The sequence below is a fragment of the Neodiprion lecontei genome, chromosome 3 (genome assembly GCF_021901455.1).
Source record: "Neodiprion lecontei isolate iyNeoLeco1 chromosome 3, iyNeoLeco1.1, whole genome shotgun sequence".
Classification (NCBI taxonomy): domain Eukaryota; kingdom Metazoa; phylum Arthropoda; class Insecta; order Hymenoptera; family Diprionidae; genus Neodiprion; species Neodiprion lecontei.
Window position 1 is genome coordinate 33,401,754 of NC_060262.1, and position 20,971 is coordinate 33,422,724.

Genomic DNA, 20,971 nt, shown 5'->3' on the forward strand with positions numbered 1-20,971 from the left:
ATAATGGATTGTGTTACACGAAAATTTTTGACAGTAAATACGGTATTGGCAATAATATTTTCCGTATAGGTTTATTTGTCTGACACTGATTCACCGAATCGTGACGAGGAAGCGTCTTCAGATGGCAGTCGTTTTTACAGAAAAAAAACTTCCTATTTCCGACATTATGAACAAATCCCATTGTTTGGACTGGTGAAATTGTAAGAGGCTTACATATCCGTCGCTTTGAATTTGTCATTGTATAACTTTGGAGATCAATTTATTTTTATACTATATTTCTTTCCTGTCGTTTATTCTTCAAGTCCTCACGATGGATTTATCGAGCCTTAGCTCCATTCGAAATCAACTTATTTAACATTATAATGACTTTTCCATCCTAGCTGCCATTAGAAAATATCTGGTGGTCGAAAATTTAGCAAACGTCAATTGAGATTATCGGCCACATCGGTCATTGCGAAAGCACATTTCTGTATTCCATGCCCTCTGAACGGTGCATATCACCTCGAACGGATGATCTCAAGCTTGAAATACCGCCGTGTGGCATCGTTGTTGTTTTACTCGGCGCTTCATGGTTGAAGGAATTCTCGAACTGAGATTTCTCTCTGCTAATTCCTCGACCTCAAAATACTGACAGACCACCCGCCACGTTTCGCATATACCGATATTATTTAGAAATTCTCAGATTCTATAACACAACGCGAATTTTCGGCTTGAATTCCGATCGCAAGACCATGACGGTGGCTACTGTAAATGCATGTTAATTCTACAAACTCAGGCCACTGAAAGTGGCATGTGAGAAGTTTGATTCCTTTTTTTCTCTCTTTTGTCCACCCTGATTCCGTTGGGAAATTTACGAAAATATCACAGCAATTCGTGTTTGGAAATTATTGGTGACCAGGTGGTTTTGTAGAATGAAAAAAATTTTTTGAATGAAGGTCAAACAATTTAATTTATTTACAACATGTAAAATCAACGTTTCGGCCGGGCCTCGTCGACCATCTTCAGGAAATAAGTGACAACCTTTTCAGCTCAGATGTTAATTAAACGCCATAAAGGAAGGAAGTACAAATCGTGTAACGTGCGATGCAAAAATTTAGCGGTAAATTGGAAGGTTCCGCGATTTATAAATGGGTGAAAGCTTGCTGAGCTAATTTGGGGAAAATTTATCTCAATCGCGAAGCAGTTTGCACTCTGCGTTGTGAAACGTTCGAACCGAAAGCAGCGAAATATCGGTGCTCATGAATTTTCGGTGATTGGGACTGCTTCGATTGGCAACGAATTACGCGCGGCGATAAAAGCTTCTTGTTCGGTTCGCAGAGCGGAGAAAACTCGTCACTAATAACCTCGCTGAGCTTACATGCGGCCAATCCGAATATCCTAGCCGTCCGAGAGCGTAGATACTCGAGATACTGTATCCCCGTCACGTTCTCCGTAATATACTAGAAATCTGATTTATTACCCTCGCGGGGTCGCCTCGCCCTCCGGGCTTCCAGGCATCCTTTATTTTCCCGTAAATTTCGAAAACTGAGACATTGAATCCCCCAGATTTAGTCACGTCCTCGACGGACTGTGATCCAACGGCAATTAATCAGTCCGATGTCTCCCGCTATTTTTTCCTTCCTGCAGGGCCTTTAAAACCTCACCGGTAAGAAATTATACGCGCCTGAAACTAATCGCGTGTCTATCGTCTCGGGATATTTGCACAACTGCGCTAATTCGACTGCGTTTGATCACTTCATTAGCAATCTGAGGCCAAATTATCGCTGAAAAGTTAAATATCACGCGAATATATTGACTGTAATTAAAATCGATCCTGCAAAATCCTGATCAAAAGAATTACGTCAGGGAAAACAATGTTCAACGGTTTATTCATCTTTCGTAGAAACGATGGCGTGACTCCATTGATCCACGTGATAACTCTTTCTTCAATTTTATTTCTCGGTGGCCCAAGTTGAAAATTTACAACCGTACGCGGAGCTTAACTGTGCTCCAACAGGATTTGTCTTGCAGTCCGGAAGACAAGGCTGAAGGGAAAGGTAGAACAGTGACAGAAACGACAAGCAAACATACATCATCGGCCGTGATTCACTTCCGCGTGTAAACAAGATTTTTCAAGACGACCGGCTCGAAAGAAATTTACGGTAAATACACTATATTTTTAAGGATAAAGTCATCCGTTACGTTTCTTTCACTTTTTTTTTTGTCCCTTCTTCTTCTCTCTAGCACTGCTGAGGATCATTGATTTTCATTATAACCTGGAGCGAGGGTCACAGCCCCGATGTATATACATCTTATTTTAGTATTGTATTGGAAAATATATGCTTGTTCCGCCACTTTGTTTCTGGGAAAAAAAGCCATTTGTTCCAAGTAGCTTTCTTTCGGCACCTGAAAAACGGCGAGCCTACACGTTATTCTAATTATGATTCGTCCTCGTAAAATCTGTCGCTTCGTTCTACTTCGACATTCCTATTTCGACCGCAGTGTCGGCGCATACATTAAATGCAAAGATCATTTTATGCAAAGGTCAGCTTATCAGGCGGCTGAAGTACCTCAATCGGCACTGCACTCGACGAATCTTCTCATCTAACTTATTGGGCTCAAGTCGTCTTTCAATGAGATAAAAAAATGTGTCGATTAGCGTTCCTCCGTTGAGTACGTACGCCAAAAATACACAAGTTATTTCCTTTATTCGATCGCACCGTTCAATCGTAAATTCCATGGTGAGGAACGACTTGCTGATAATTGCAGGATACAGAATCCCGAAACGTATATTAGAGGCTTTATACAACTGCGAAATGAACGGAAGTTACCGGCGTAATTAGTGAAGACTGGGTGGTAATTTACGTCACACGTTGCTTAACGCGGAGCCATTACTTCCGCCATCAGGTACCTAAATACATACACACTTGTAACTTACACGTACGTATAAGTCGGGAGCGATCGTAGGTATCTGTAAAGAACCGAGCACCTCCACTTTGGCCGGTAATAATTCAGCAGGTGATTCATTCGTTCGGTCTGCGAGTGCGAGGGACGCCGCGACGCCGGGAGGACCGATGACTCGCGTTTCCCCTTGCAGCAAAATTTTCCCCGTTAATATAGACCGCAGGGTTTTTCCTCCTCACTCCTGCGGCTAGGCATGACTCGCTTCTCGGTCGCCGAGCAAAGGGCGCTCACTAAAAGCGCGTGACTAATACGAAAGCTCGCCGGTTTGATACTTCCTAGAAAAAGGCCGCTGCGAGGGAGATTGCGGAAATACTGCAGAACAGGATAGAAAACAAGAGAGAGAGAGAGAGAGAGCAAAGCTCTTTAAACTCGGAATCAATACCGCTGTACGGAATCTTACAATATTTATTTGGAAATTTAGAGTTTCCTAGTGTCAACGAGGGGATGACTCGTCGTTCTGAGGAAAAAATTAAAAAATGTTACGTCTCGTTTAACCCTAGGCCTGTGATCCCATGATCTTTTCCGCCTTCTTTTTATTCCCGTGAGTTATTTTTGCCTCTGTCGTTTAAATTTTTCTTAACGCTATACTAATCAGGAGAAATTTCAATCACAGTTTGAATTTATCTGTCTACCTCGAGTTCCTCGTTTTCGCCTGTTCTTTGTCTCGACGGGAATCGATCATACCGATCGTACCGTTCCTGCTTTCACGGTGCACCGTATGCATATAACGCCCCACAGATCCAAAGGGGTACCGCTGTTTATAATTGACTGATGAAAGCCCAATCTTCCCGAGTTTGTGCCGAGGTGTGCTTGTCAGCGTGTCGGATATGTCTCAAGTGACGTGACTATTCATCGCGTTCCCTACGTCTACTTCGACTCTGCTTGTTCCGCCACCCCGGCAACTGACGCACCTTCAGCGTACCGTATCCCATCACACAAATTAAACTCAAACTCCGCAGACTGCTTGCTGTGTAACATGAAGAAATGTTCTAGTTTCTGCAGGTTTTGTTACGTGATAATCCTGTGGGGAGAAAGCCTTTCCACTTTTTGTCTAATTAAGAATAAGGTTTCACATTCATAATAAAAAGAACCGTGTTTCGTGTGTGAAATATGTTGTTCATTTTTCACCATTTGCGCGATGATTTTTCAAATGAAATTGCCCCAACCGAGATCAAATTGTTTCGAATATATCGCACAGGTGTGAGAATTTCGTCTGAGGTTTAGAATTGATTCAATCTGTAAGGCGGTATCATCGTCTGATGATTCAACGAATTTATGCAAACTAGAATATCTCCCAGAGGGAACTTCGTTGTGTCAAGTCTTCCCGAATTTCAGTGTAATTTGAAAATTAAATGTAACAGGAGTTTCGCGATGTAGATTTGCTGAGAATAAAATGTACACTCTACCAAATTTCAAGACAAGTTACAAAAGTGTTAATTAACAAATACCCTGTAATTGACAAGGTGAAATCGGAAGCTGCATGATTCAAAACCTGGCTTCACGTGTCAAAAATCGAAGAAAGTTTCACGTGTTTCATTTAACGCGTCAAAGAGCTCTGCTACAAACCGATATTCCGGTTCAAGATTAAGATCCAGAGATTAGATATCCAGAAAATTTGAACCAAGCCCTTTGCGATATCGACATACATCTACATACCCTGTGAAAGCGTAAACATCAAAGAAAGTGAGGAATAAATGAAAATCCATGAGCACAACGTGTATTAAAAAAAATTCATTCCGAATTATTTTTGACGCCTACAAAAGCGTAAAGGCGCAAAATAAGCATCGAGCTACGCGCTCGCGAAATTCGCGCGCGGAGGATTTAAGCAGAGCTTATACAGCCCAGGATAATTCGCGGGTAACATTTCATCGTTAGATCGAAATGAAACTTGAATATGACAATATTATGGAAGAGGGCGCAGGCGCGATTTGTGAAAACGGCGTTGACGGTCGCTTGTAAGGGAGGGGGAGCGAGGGGAGGGGGAGGCGACGTCGGAGGAAAGCTTTGCGTGTTCGGGTTTCAGTCTGCATTGCGCATTCACCCCTCGAACGCGTCGCTGGAACGACGCTGCCACAAACGCCGCTAACGCCAGACCAACGCCGTCCGTTACTACTTGCCGCTGCTGCTGCGTGATAAACACCGTCGAACGACCGACAACCTGTGCAGGCGAATGTGAGTCAGAGCCTTCTTTCAGTTCCCCGTCCGTTGTTTCGTTTTTTTTCGACTCCTTTTTTTTTTAGAAATATTGAAATGAATAATAAAATTATTGTTTCCGTTAGGTACGAATATTTATGCGACAACGGAAAAATAGAAAATAGTAAAATTGTAAAGAGAAGCTTGGATATCGATGCTTCGTTTCAAGTCGCTTCAATATCGTTACAAAAACTGTTGGAATCGGTGCAAAGTCACGGAAACGGATTTTCATTTTTTTTAGTAGTGAATTCGATATTTTCATTATTGTTAATGATAACCAATATCGGTGCAATGGTGTAAGATCGAATATTTAACGACGTCGAAAATATTTTTCTCGATCAAAAAATTATTTTCGACATTTTTAACTGTTTTCAAGCCGTTTGATACGAAGCATCGATATGTCAACTTTTGTTATTAATTCCGATACTTACTATTCTTTTGAATTTAAACAGATCTTTATAAATTACTAACTCAATAATTTGATTAATTGGTTAGTGTACGGCTACCTCGCAATGTATCGATATTTGTTCCACTCAGCTTCTTAAAATTCGTTTCGTTCTTCTTACTGTGACAATACAAGAATTTTCGGATTCACGATTTTGGTCACCAAAAATAGAGTAAATTAAATGTTACATTGCTCGTTGAATCCTCGCCTCTTTTATCCTTCAAAAAATGTCTTACATTGCCGTATTCATTATCTCAAGTACACGATCGTAGAAATCTTTCGACGGATGAAATATAATATTGCATACGATAATTGCTAACCGAAAATATACCACAACTTCCACGATGCTCATTAAACTTATCTATACATACCGAATTTCTGACCTTGTTGTTCCGTCGTGAATTTAATAATATATACGTTGGGTCGAATGCATCAGCAGTGAATAAACACCGCCGGTCAATTTACACTCCGATTCTATTGTCATTTCACCGAAAGTATAGATTATACGTCAAATGGGATTTCGATCTGCTTTAATTGTTCATTCTGCACTGGTATTTTCGGCAGACCATCGGGTGCTTTATGTGGTAGACAATTAGGCAAAATCCTAACTGATTGTATATTTAAGCCAGACGCTGTTGACGCGATTGTTAATGTATAAAGTTAGCACCTCGTAATCCAGTTTTTCAGTTTGACTAAAAAAGTAGTTGACTGGAATTGTACCCAAACCGAAGAAAGCTGCATGCTTTGCCACCATAAAAATGTAATTACCACACACTTGGGAATACAGGGATGGGTGATGATTTATTCATATGTCAAATGAATTTTAACACCCCGTGCGAGGCTTCTAATTTTTTAATTCAACTTCATGCAATTATAATATTTGATGTGCGATGCAGCAGAGTAAATTCACCCAGCAAAATGTCGTAACGTTTTCGGTTGTCAAGCGTCGCCGCTAGGCGTCAATTCGACTTGACTATCTGCGTGCCTCCGTGTATCCGTATACCTATATATAACTTGTATATGTATACATATACATATACAGGTATATTTTATATAATAGAAGAAAGTTATAAACCGAGCCGTGAACGAAGCCTCATCTATCTCCGTCAACTTCGCGAGGATTAAATCGACTTGCTGAAAAATAAAGAAAAGAAGAGAATAAAATGAAAAAAAATTCACCTCACCTCGCTGTACCCGCTTGCAAAGAAAACTCGTATCAAATATTCGCGGGACATTTGGTCCTGGGTATAGAAGAAAACCAAGCCGGACCAGCGAACCGTCAGCTGTCCGTCAAAATTTAATTTTTTCAACTTTGCGCGTTGTTTCACGTGTCAGTTTTACAGCTTTTCACGCACCTCGGTTTCTCCATTAATCATACTCATCAAAAAGCGTTCGTTCATTGTTCCGATAATCGTACCCGATCAAGCTTTGGCGGGAATGATTAAAATCGAAACTGTTGAAGGCTCTAATTTACAAAAGACTTTCGTCGAAATTACTTTTGAACAAATTATCTCAAACTCGTTTTCTAATTTATTTTCACTTTTTTATCCGTACGCACTGCTGACGTTCATAAAATTTTTACCCATCTTATACACAGATCGTGATTGTTCTTTCACTTCGTGGACCAGACATATACGGTTGTAAATTTTCGAAATTTCGAAGGGTCCTCGATGCCGGAAATATCAAGGAAAAACCGGGCTTCTCATAACTCGCGGAAAAGTAATAGGATTGCAACTTGAAAGCTTTAGGGCATATAGGTAAAAGTGAAAATCCCCTGACGGGTTCGTCTGAGAAGAAGCCCATTTGTCTTTCGCCGCGAGCGTTTCTGCAGGATGCGGATATAAAGCACCGACGAACACCCACATATACATACTTCATGGTACGTAAAGCCATTCGTATGCCAGTGAAGCATGATGCAGGTGTTGGTGTATCGAAATACTGACTGTCGATATTGCAAAAGTAGGCGAGATATATTTTTCACGGGCATATTAAGATTTCGTGGAGCGTTACACACAGTTTCACCCTCATACATTTTGTCGCAGGTGTGCGAGTAATCGTGAAATTCCGTCATTCTTTATGGAGAAAATATTGTGATCGAAATCGCTGAATGTATAAATCCATTGGACTAAATTGGATCAACGTTGATTATACGTTTCCTCTTCTTAAGAGATTGCAATTTCGAAAATATAACTATAAACGCGAAAGATTGTTCGCCACGAGTTTTCAGTTCAGTTGAACTGAGATCACCGTATTTTCTCTACGAAATATTTCTTTCCACTAAATCTTTTGAAAATTAATGCAACTTACTTAGTGCGTGGTAAAACTGAACTCTTGAAATTAAACAAAATCACCGCTGCGAAAAGGAACAGACAATATTTGCGGAAGTTTGTAATGATTTTATTGAAAATGGCGAATTTCCATTTTTCAACCCCTCCAAATCGGATCGCGTCAATGGTTCAAGTCTTCTGAATGCCGAAGCCCGATTTTAGTTTGAGACGTCTGCTTCATTTCCCTGGAGGATGATTCGAACCCTACATGCACTATTTTCTGAGGCGCCAGTTTTGCCGTGCGAGCGTTTGTTTTCGTTTCCGTCGCACTGGAAGACGAAAACATGGCAGACTTTCTTCCGAGTCATTGCGTTCAGTAAGTGTGCAGGTTTAAACCAAATTTTCATCAAGTCATTTCAAACGAGCAAATGTCAACCGTGTCTGGAATGCCAAAAGACACGAAAAGAATTCGAATGAGAGAGTGGAATAACAGGGTGAGAAATAGAGGAAAAAACTGGCATCTCTTAACGACAACATTAGAATTTTAATTAACAACTGGTAAGTAGTGATCTTTTGAATCGTATTACCAAGACTGGAAATCGGCCATCAGCAGCGTGTGCGAATTGTTTTTCAATCACGGATTTCAAAAGAGACGAAACAGTTTGTAGATATTTGGCGAGAGCGGGATACTCCCAAAGTTCAACAAACAATGAAAAACTTGGAAAGAGATTTTAGAAAACTTGACGACGAACTACTTCACAGACAAAAATTTACCTTTCGGTTATATTTTTACGGCGGTCTTCAATCATTCTCACTTATAAGATAAACTGTAAAAAAAGTTTTCGCTTAGTGTGTACTTGTGCTGATACCGTTGTCACATTTTCGCGATCAATCATTGCCAATCTGCGATCAGGATGGGAGGGAGGAGTCGACGTTCGTTCATGTGAGGACCTGATTGTGCCTCATAATCGTGTGCAAAAGCGATTCGATTAGCGATTTGGTATTCACCGAATGTTAAATTACGCGACAGAGAAACGCGAAAACGAATCGCGGACAGATGAATAGAATTGGGGTGAAAAAAATCTGGCGCGAATTTGTTACCCTTTCGTTCGTATAATTTCCCGGAGGCAATCCCTGAGCAATGAAAAAAGTGAGACACATTTTTATGTCGCGTATACTGTATATTGGCGAAGAAGTCAATTCACGTACTTGGCTCTTGGGATAACGTGATAGACCTGAGAAAAGTCGAGAGACAGAGCTGATCGAAAAGTCTGTGAAAGCAGGCGGTTTACGATAAAATCCAATACACTGGAAAAAAAAATAAAAATAAAGGATAACCGAAAAATACCGAAACACTTACTCGACACTCTTGCTTGAGCCCTATTTCTCGCAAAAACTCTGAACCAACCGATTGTTCCAACAATTTTTCTCAAAGTTGGGAAAATATGTTAAAATCCATGGGTGGAGGGTGGAATTTGACGGGCCAATGAGAGAGCATAATTTACGACATTACAGCTGGTCTCGCACGTGCCGATGATAAGTATCAATATGTAAGGAGTAATAGTATCAATTTGCGAAAGACGCCCTGGGGATAAAATGGGTTTTCTTAATACCGCTTCCGCCTTTAAGCTCGGTAGACCAAATTTTACGGTGATTTGACGCGGTTAGGTTTACTCAGGGATAACCCCTCGGCCCTGGCTCGAGAAATTCCCCTCGCTTCTGTTATCGTCTTTCTGCAAGCGTTCGCCCGGTTGCGAAATGTAATGCTTCATCGGGACTCACCGCCTGTGCGCAATATAACCTCGATCCAACGATCCGGCAGTTGGGTCGCCTGCGTTTCCCTTTGGTTACGATTACGGTTCATCTGATATTTGAGATCGAAAATTTATCAACGAATTCGGAAGCCCCTTGTGTTCACCCAATTTTCCATCCTTGCCACTGACGTTCCCTGGCAGTTCATTTATTCCTCGTTGGAGTTTTCCAGCCCCGCCAATTTCAATCTTTCGTATAATGTCCAAAAGCCGTTTGCAAATTTATCAAATTCGTGTACGAGGAAAAATCTAACTATACCCAATCGTTAATTTTTCCATCACAAGTTTACTCCAGTTGGAATAGTCGGACACACAGACTTGGAATAAATAGATATACTTATCGAAGACTTAATAAATTGGTTGGTCCATACGTCAGACAAAATTTATCCAAATTGTTAAATTTGAAATTGATTGAAATTTTTCTTCGTTCGCATTAACGAAATTTTCCATATTTCCTATCCTGTTTTGAAGGAGGAGATTTTTTATCGTTACAACGGCCTGAGGAAACGCGTTATAGGATATCTTTTCCGGCTTAAACTTAAGCCGCGTGTGAACCGCAACCGTTTTTGAATTTTTCACAAAAAGGATTTTCTTCCGGATAGGGAGACGCGAGATGAGTAAAGCCATGGGCGACGAAATTTCAGAGACACATGCGAGGTCTTTGAGCACGGATGATGCTCGTATGGTTTCCACGATGATGAATAGACCCTCTGCCTTTCCAAACACGGAACGGTGTTGAACCGACGGTTGTAATCACGACGTCATTATGCGTTTTCAGACATCCAGATACAGCCGAGCCTCGAGAATGGTTCAATTAAGGTCCGCCCTGTCTTCTAATGCGCTATTGTTCCGAGATGGGAGCAGGGATTTGCCATATCACGAGGCCGGTTGGTTATCTGCGATATTTCGTTTCTTCGTCGAAGCGATCCGTCTCAATAATGAGGGCATAAATAAAAAAGCAAGTACTTACCCGCAAGGCGTACTCTTTTATACCGCGCGTGTAACAAAAGGCACGAATGTCCTGCAGCTTCGACGAACCGAATTGATGGTGCGTTTATTAGCTGGGAGCAGAATATGCGCCATTCGGTACTGTGAACTGTACAAGGTAATACGAGACGATGCGAAGTACTGATTCGGGGATAAGGAGGCGGCCATAAAAATCAGCGATTTATCGCAGGCTAGTTTAACGGCTGTACTATAAAGCTCATTCACGATTCACCCTCGGATTACAGTCTCAGCCCAAATTATTTTTCGTGCCACTCGCTATTTGAAATATTCATTCAGCCGATACACGCAGTTAGGCTTTAAACGAGTGATGGAATATATACTAGAGCTCACATCACGGAATTGAATCGCTTATTAAAGGGGATCGGGCGTGGGTTAATTTGGACAAATGGGTAAAATAAAAACACAGTCGAATTGGATGCACGTGTGCTAGAAAGTTCATTTTTTACATTAACGAAATTATTCCGTGATGTCGGTGAACGATGTAATTTTCGCTGATCAAACAACAGATGAAAGCTTCTTTTCGAATAATTTCCAGGGACCCTGAAAATTTACACCAGTATACAACATATTCCCGATTCTTGCTCGTGACGGATAAACTAAATTGGGTTGCAGACGATTCGTGACACATTAATCTCTTTCGACGGTTTCAACGGTTAGACTGTCAGAATTTACTGCGCAAAAGATCTAATTTCATATCTTTCTACTTTCGTGTATATATGTATGTACACGTGTAACATAACACGTGGCTTACGGGTTTTCGCCTATTCCAAGGGAAGCTGACCGACCGATTGCAAGAGGACGAGTTGAGAGCGACGCATTATTAAGAGTTTCGATTCACTTTTAAAGAAGTGATTTCTATTACGCGCAGAAGACACCCACCCCTCAATTTTCTCTTCGTTTCTCGACGCTACGCGGATACTTTCTTTTTTTCCTTCGCTCCGTTGTATCCTCTCCTCGATTTCTTCTTTTCTCTCGTCCCATTTCTTGCCGACTTTCTCCTCCTTTTCGCCCGCTTTCGCTTTTCTTTTTTCTTTTCGTGTTCCGAATGTTGCTTGGATTTATACTCCCGTCTATACGTAGGAAAAAGCCATTGTTACGACTTTTCCTTAAATTCAATTTAATTCCATTGAATTCCATTATACTCCATCAAGTTGCCAGCTTGGCCAACCCCTCATCGCCCTCTATAGGCCATGCGGCCCATTGTCCCTCCTCGCACCCTTAACACTGGACGTAGACATGTACGAGCGGAAAACAAATGGTCACCTTCCATTTATCGCTTGCATGCGTATATAGTAACCTACCTATACTGCATACCGACTAACGTTCACTTTGTGAACCTATTTTATGCAGGAAAATCAAGACGTAAACTGCAGCTGCACGGGTAACAAATTTTCACGGCGTGGTGTGATGTCTTGTACTCATAAATTGAAACTTACGATCCTACGCGTACATAATATGAACGTGGATTTGAAAATTAGGTTATCTGCAGTTGAATGCATAAACTTATTACCTCACGCTTCTTTTCCTTTCCTATAAATATTAATAAACCTGCGTGTTTTACCGGGATCGCGGTGTCAGTTTCAACCGCGGTTATTCAACTCGGCTTTTATAGACATTTTACTATTTTAGAACTGCTCATTCACGCGCAGTAAAAACTGTTTATTAAATACAGGCGCAATATCGATCACGCGAAGGCATTAACTTCGACACGTACTGCGTTTCTCGCACCTGAAGCTTCAATAAACGTGGACATGAGATCTACCAGTGATAATTTCTTTCGGTGTTTCTGAGTAGAAAAAGAGTAAGCGCGTGTTTTTATCACCAATTAAATAAAATTAAAATTTCATGTTGACAAGCATAAATCTATAACACAAACGTGAATTAGCGACTAATTAGCGAGTGTATGATACTCGGATTTGCAAAAGTTTTCTCTGTCGGTGTCACCGATTTCTTTTCGTAACTATGTGTAACGTGATTTGAGTCAAGGTGGCCCTCTGCTAGCGAAGGCTCGCAAAAGCGCCATTTATATCAATTTATGATTTCGCAAGTGGCGAAACGTGAAACAATCCTTTTCTGCACTTTACAAAGCAAACTGTCCACCCTTGACAGCGATATACAAAGGTATTAACTTTGTTACTATCACATTTATCACATTTTCATTTCACCCGCTGGGTGATAAATTTCACAATAAAAATACCGAAAAGAAGTGTGTGAGAGGAAAAATAATTGCACGAATATGAATTGTACTCCAGAAATGATAGAGTACGCTTCTTATAATATAAAGTGAGCAATTCGGCGTGTGGAAAGAAATTCAACAAACTCAATTTTAATACTTTTTTTTCTGTTTTAACGTGTTCAATTCACGTTCAATATCAGAATATCTGTCAAGCCATCACGTGCGGCGTTTTTTTCTTGTACCACAAGCGTGTACGAACGGTTCGAAATCGATGGATTGACGTAGTTTGAGAAAAGATCGAAGGTAAGCCGGCATTCGATTCGGGGGAAGAATAAAAGCGTTGTAATAAAATGCAAAATAGTTTACACACTAACGATGACGACTACAATAAATATGTACAGACTGTACATGCCTTGTACAAAATGCCAAACTCTAAAGGTTTACTTGCGGTGGTTCGAAATCGACTTGCAAATGGCATTAGGCCAAGCACGATTCCATCGTACCATATAACATCCGATGCCCCTGATAAACGCGCAATTATTTATATTATACTGACTTGTCACGCGGATAGGATATCCCGATTTCCCCTTGTTACACGCGGTGAGGCTTACACGTGTATATATACCGTGTATATGACACATAGGTATCTGTGTCGTGGACAACGATCCAGATAAGGATCACCGTTTGGGCTCGATCGATATCGTACCTGGTCACCCGGCTTCCGTGTGTTGAACAATCATGCAAATTTTTTTCGCAAATTGCTGAATTTCTCTGTGTAAGCTCTGTGATAAACGTATGAAAAAGAAAGAAAACTCGGCAGACATAATTACGAAATCTGTCGATTAACGATTTCAGTTCATAGATTCAATTCTGACGTGTAACCTATTTCTTTTTTGGAAATACCGAGACTCGAATTGTTTACTTCAAAACAGCATCTGGCCAGTAAACCTGGCGTAAAGTTATTCTCAAACCTTCTTTCAATAAATTTTACGACATTCGTTTCAGGTTTGTCAATTTTTTATTTTTATGGTATTCTTGAAAAATACCGTGCGCGTAGTATGAGATCTAAATTTCAAAGCAGCGTTCCGTCGAACGAAAAGATACGTTTCATCAAAAATGGAAGAAGCCAGTTCAGCCCCGAATATTTCCGATTTATTACACGGCTGGTGACTCTTTACCTTTGCGGTGTGAAAAAGTTTGTCCGTAACGCGATACGCATCAGCAGTGGAAGTTAGATAGCTGCAGACAAAGTTGATTTCCCAGTCAACCGTTATATACGTGACCTCTCGTTATCTCCTGGGTCGGAAATAAAGTTAACACGAGTTCCGCTACGAAGCGAGAGGATCGTAAACTTTCCGAGTAGAATCGTCTCGATTAGTTTTGGCGACGGTTCGAGGATGATCGCTAGCGGATTGATTAAAGCTCCGAGTCACCCCGCGGGCTTCGACTGCCGGTTGAATTAGTCATACGCGTGTGCAATTCCGTCGAGAGGACGGGACGATGCGGAGACAGACGCGCGGCGTAGAACCGACACGTCGATAATTGTCTCGACCATGTTCGAGGCTTTCTATCTACACCTGTGACAACAGTCACCAGCGGCCCCTGGAATCGGATCAATTTCCCCACTTGAAAATTAATCGGATCCGTGATTATCCCAGAGAATTCCGTGACGCGCGATGCACTTTCCGCGCAGTCAAACTCGGGAATTCCCTCGTCAGTCTTCCCGTTTTCCCAACTTTACCGGACGCTCTCCTCGAATCCCTCAGAATCCCTCGAGCATCCCTCCGACGACACGAGGCCAGTAATTTGCTTTATAGCGATTCTCATGGTTTCGTGGTTTACTTTGGTCGTACACGGTTCCACTGCGAGGAATTCCCTCAATCCGAGATCTGGTTTTGATGTTTATTGTAAAGTCTGATGATTGCAATTTGCAGTGATTTTTTTTTCCCGACGGAATATAAATGACAGGAGAGAAATTTAAAAATACCGTACTATCCTGACCAAAATGTTACTCGATACTTCAAAGCAAGATGCTGAGAATGTGTGAGAAAATTACCATAAGTGTTCAAAAGAGACGCGAAATTTATTAGAAACGTCTTGAGTGAAAACTACGAGAATGACAGGATTTGAAAAATAACCGAGGCGCTAAAAATTCTTGTTTTGATGCGGGATAAAAATTATGGCCGGTATTTTTTCAGACACGTTCAAAGCTACTGTATATCATGCTGGAGAAAAGCGTGTAACGTATCTCTGAACCCTTGCGGTAACCGCTGGTGAGTTGCTTTCGTATATAGTCGTAAATCACGCCGCCGAGCTTGTATTTACAGTGGGATATCTCACGTTCTCCACACCCGGTTGGCAATTTCAATTAAACTCGACTCGGATTCCGCTGTATAATTGCCAAGCACCCTTTAAGTGGATCGCGAATCTACTTGGCGACAAAAACTGGGACAGCGTAGCAACCGAAGCTCAGGCGTCTATTAATCGGGGGGACTGTAATTTGTCAGAAGAGAAGCGCGCAATGAATATCAATATTCGATCCGGACGAAAGATCCAAATCCAGCCGACGATTTCGAATTTCAAATCCTAGACTTTTTAAAAATACTTTTCGATAACGGGAGGTGATTTGATTTTGGAGACGCTGAATTTTGAAAAATGCAAAAAACAGGAAAGGAAAAAAAAAACACATCTACGAAATTGCCAAGGATTTTCACTGCTACGCTTCGACTTGAAATACTGGACTACTTGAAATTCCAATTTGAGTGGTCGACGCATATTCATCGGACCGAATTGCTCAGCAGCTTGATTCTGCAGCAACGTTAATTCCTAATGAACGGGTAACGGGAGTAAATTGATGTTAATTATGGATGGCAGGGCTGACCCATCACTTTGTTAGGTGTTGGCTGACCGAACTGTTTAATGTGCCCGGTAATCGGGACGGCCATCTATTAGGCGTTTATTCCTTCGTTGTGCATGAATACATATGGGAAAGCTTCGCGCGGTCTCATCACTCATTCATCCCCAAAATGTTGCAGACCCCTCGATACTGTATTCGGATTAAATTCTGATTCTCATGATTTGAAAGCGGTAGTTACTCGACGGTGGATGACACCAAACTCCGATGACGATGAATGCCTGAATCATGACGAGGCAGAGGTTATCATAAGTTCAACGTCGATATTGAATGATAGCTAAATTTTCAACGTTTCTGCAATTTTGTGCGATAAAGCTCCGTGAATCGAGGGAAACAAGTGAAATTTTTCGTATCTGTTAAGTGGTTAAGATGGATGCCGGTAATGCAATGACGCGGTTAAGCCACGAAATGAGGACGCCTCTGGAGCTCAACAACCCTAAATTTATAGCTTAACTGCGCCTCAATTGACTCGCTTAAAGCTTTTTGTAAGACGTTCACCTCGATTGCGGATCCCAGGCTCGCCCTGCAAGTGATTGATTTTACCAAGTTGGTTGGTTTTAAACCACAGACTTAAGATGATAAGCGTTAGGATAACTTGCGGTTTTGGTAATCCAATCTTGGAAGTGGAGAAAAAATTGAAAACAAATCAAACCAGATGATCTCCGTAATATCAGAGTGCAGCTTAGTGTTTGGAGAAAGAACTGGTTCTGAAAATCATAAAAACGTACGCCAATTTGCGATTGAATTATTCGCCCCGAGGAGCGTGTTTACGTACTTATGTATATAAAAATCTAGCCGCAGAAATATAAATCGTGATAAAGCTCCGAGTGACGATGTAGATATTCTGAGGTTCGCAAATAATCCCGACCGTTTGTCGGCAAGTTTTTCTCCAACACGGGCAACGATGCGGTGAAAATTAGAATTAATTTCCTGCCAGAGATTGCAAGCAAACTCGAATCCTGATAATTTAATAAGCCACGTTTGCTCGCAATTCCTTTATCCAAATATTTGATTCCTCAACGATTTTCCGGTGAAAACGGATGATGAAAATTAAATTGCTTGTTCATTACCGCATCCGGATCACGCGAATCAATTAGGTTTCTGATCATGATCGTATTAGTCCGACGAGCGATGAACATCTGTGAAGCTTACAGGTATACATTTGACCCCTTTTTAATCAGCCCAAAGCCGCGTCCGTCGCCGGCCGGCCAACCTGCGGAAAAGGGATAAAAAGCGAAAAATAATGTTCATCATTTGAACCCTTGGTAGCACAAGTCGGACGCTAGGGACGCCGGGCGTCGAGGCGGCGCGCGTGATATTGCGTGGGATCGATATCATGGCGCCAGCTAGCCTCTAGGTATCCCGTTAACGGTACACGTACAATCTATAAGGTGCGCTATACGTAATTTTCATGCTTAAGTCCGTCGCCCGCGGTCTTCACGCGGTTTAATCCCGACCACGGTTGGGAGAAGGGTGGTGGCTGTGCATTCGAGGTATAAGGTTCATAAAATTGCAGACTCAATTTACGGCCCGACTCTTGTTACGACGATCTGCATTGAAGACGAGACTCGAGGGGCTTCGAAAGAAATTTGCATCGTTTCACGTGGAAGGTGACATGTCCGTCTTACTCGTTTCGAGCCGCGTCAATCAGTCATTCAAATTCACCCGAGGTTGTGCAAAGTTACTCGAACTTACGTAGTCGGAATTACGCGAATTCATGTGAAGTCACTCGAAGGCATGCGGAGTCACGAGAAACTGTCTAAAGTGAAACGGAGTCAGTGGTAAAAGCCATGTTTGTTTGATTGACGAAATTTGGAGCATCCACGGTTAGAAAAAAAATGTCCCGGCAAGTCCACTAAAATTTTTGGGTTGGTTTGACCATTTTTCGATGTATTACCAAGCAAAACGTACAAATTAAATGTTGATACGACAATTTTAATGTTAAAATTACAATAATTTGTGTCACATTTACTAACAGAAATGTAACAAATAGCTCAAATATGAAGTGGACCTGCTGGGACATTACGTTTAGTTCAATTTTTCTAGAAGTGTACTTTCGTCTTTAGACTTGAAACTAATTATAGCGACAGCTCGTAACTTGGAATAAAAATATTTGGCTATTTACGGAGTAATTGGATAATAAACTTGCCGAAGCGAGACACCCGCTACACTGATGCGAGTAACGATCCAGTAATTGACTTTCGTCGTGTTAAATGAAAAAAAAAACTAGCTACGTTTTATGAAATTATTCTCGATGCAGCGGTTACAAGTATATATGTTCTTCGGTAATACGTAACCTACCACCGGAACAATTTGGTTCTTTTCAAAAATTTTTGCAAACCTTGATGAGTTCGTTCAACTAAGAGTTTACAACGTAAAGATCAACGGTTTCGTACTGGGATGTTTGAGTGGTTATTCTTGCGTTCTCCGAGCTTTTAAAAGCAGCAAACGACTCCTAATAATATTAAATATCAGAATCAACAATTCGATCGTTGAATCACTGATTTTTTTTCACCGTACGACATTTTTAAAACCACTAATCCTTATGTCGATGAACGTATGATGCTGTTTTACTTTTCAGAGGGTTTTAAAGTTCGTTAGACATCCTTATGCATTAGGATCACGGTAATTTGAAATAGAGTACCACTTCCCTACACAAGTATATTATATATGATACTTCCGTACCATTTTCCCATTATCGATGTAATTACATATTTGCATAGAATAACCTGTAAATACCGGTGTGTAGGTGACTATCGTAAAAATAACACGTTCGCTTGCTCTTTCCATGAAGTAAACAGTCATCGCGTACTTGAGAGCTGGAACTGGAGCTACTTTATAATCTGCGTGCTACCTTCCGACAGCCGAATGTCACGACCACTTAAACACTCCTCTTTTTGCTGCCGCTCTGTACGTATGCGGTAAAAAGCCAAGGGTCAATTCACGCTGCACAAACTCGCTACTAATACACGTGGCACAGTTTTCCAACTTGCATGCAGTACTGCCTTCACTCCGTCTAAACATGACACATGATGTAGGGTATTGACCTCCAGGATTTCCATTTGATTACCGCACTCCGATACTTGTGGAATGAATTCCAGGGAAAGAAGAACTTTAATGAAAAACCCTTGGAGACCATTTTAATAGTTCATGTTCCAAACTTTCGTTTTGTAAACGTGACAAACCGTTCGAACAATTCAACTTGTTTCAGCGGATAATTACTAACTTATCGATTTATCGACATATGTTTTGCTGTAGATTTAACGAGTTACAGCCATGCTGTGACTGTGAACGCAATGAATTGTCAAACACACGAAAGAAACGACTGAGAAGTTAGACTCGTCGGTTGAAGACACTGTGAACTGCATACGACGAAGTTCCAACAGTTAATTTTGAGCAACGGCCTAGGCGTCATTACGGCCAGAGGAACATCCAGAAGCACGTTGCATGCTACTAATCGCTGCTATGTCGTCCCTTCATCGAATATACATGGGATAGTCGAAGCATAGACGCAGAGTGAGCGAGTACGATGGCTGTAGAAGAGCCCGGGACTCTTACAGATGTCGCGTGGTCCGCGTTTTCGCCAGATGACGAAGACCGCGAGGATAGTCGGGGTTAATTGGCTACGTTTCAGTGAAATAGGCGGAGGTATGCATAGGCTCGGGGGTGGGCCAGGCACGGTCTGCGCCATTTGTCGGAGATCCGGTGCGGCCTCAATATCCGCTCTTAATAGCCGCCCGCGCCAGTCCCTCGAGTTAGTACAATGAGCGCCATATCGCGATGAAATTGGCGGGTGCTACGCCCCTCCGAGCCGAGTTTGCTCGATATCCTTGTATTGAGAAAGGAGGTTAACAGCCCCGGGATCATCGGGCACGCATTCTGGATCAGGTCGAGGACGAGGACCCGAATGAACGTCGACAGAACTTCGTCCTGGCCGTCGTGTAACCCCACGAAGCTATTTGGAATGGTTCGATTCATTGAGTGGTCAAGGTCCCAAAGGTCAATAACTCGGGACCATCGATCGTCGCTTGGAGATTGTGTTTACCTTGGCGAACGGCTGGCTTACAGGTTTCTTGGATTCGGTCTGTTCCATACAATGCGGATGTCAACATATAGACAATTTCTTTCCAACACAGACATCGAGTTTTTGTAGTGCGTAACACGCTGAGACCATGATGACCGGTTTCATGTAAAGAACCCTGCTCATGGAGTTGCTCAATGGTGCAGAAATCGACGCAAACATGGTGAACAACGTCCAGGAACAACGATCTAGCCTCGGGACTATTTTCTTGTTGGAATTTCAAGGCGTGAAGGAAACGCTTGAAATTCCCACACTTGTACTCTTCCAGTTCATAAAAATGTATTGCGTAATTTTGTTCGTTACATGTATGAAAAAGCTCGGTCATAAATTAGTCAAACTCTTCATAACGATCGGTTGACACGGTTTAAAGTTGTGGCATGAATTTCCGCTAAAAGCCGTTTGGCATAATCATGCGATACGTTCCGTTCCGCACGTACCATATTCCGTTGCATTATGCCGTGGTCGTAGTCGCGGGAAGATGATTATCATAAATGGCCTTTGGTGGCGGTTGATCGACCAAACTCTCGTTTCAGCGAGCAGTTAGTTAGTTAGTTAGTTGTCAACTCGATACAAGTTAGCACCGTCTAGGAAGTTCACATACCTAGTATACTGTAGGTGGGTACCCTTTGAGGATTGGTAGGAGAACTCATCTTCCCGGGATTTGAAGTGAACCATTTGCTGCGAATCTCTCTCGATCTTCGTATTACACACTCTTGCTTCGAGTTTGCTATTGAGAGAAAATCAAAGGGTGAACTGCATACGTGGATCGAGCGAAAGATTATTTGAAGAGATACTTTCTCTGATCGGCGTAGTTAATTAAGTATTATTAAGTACAGGCGATACACGTTATACTGTTTATAGATAAGAAGAAAATCTGTGACACACCAGAACGAGGTATTTTAAATGTTCTTCATCATCGAGGAATTCACGAATCCGAATCTGAGACATGTTTCGATTAAAGATGGAGAATCGTCTTCAAATGTAATGGAACTTTGGTTAATCATCTACTCGCTGTCCTCCTTCGAATCTTGTCCATGCAACTCGTCACGTTCTGTAATCCTGTTATGTAAATCTACCGTGTCCTACAGCGGATCATTCCGCGGTTCGCCGTAACTAACAGTGTCGAAATTGTG

General features: G+C 41.7%; 1 protein-coding gene across 1 annotated transcript in view; it reads left to right on the forward strand.

Annotated features, from left to right (window-relative positions):
• The first annotated feature begins 2,122 nt into the window (after positions 1 to 2,122).
• The window catches only part of LOC107221082 (uncharacterized protein CG3556), a 48,408-nt gene continuing 29,559 nt past the window's right edge, over positions 2,123 to 20,971 (forward strand). Inside the window, exon 1 of the mRNA XM_046733751.1 lies at positions 2,123 to 2,141. The gene's annotated coding sequence lies outside the window, so the exon portion shown is untranslated. The remainder of the gene's footprint in view (positions 2,142 to 20,971) is intronic.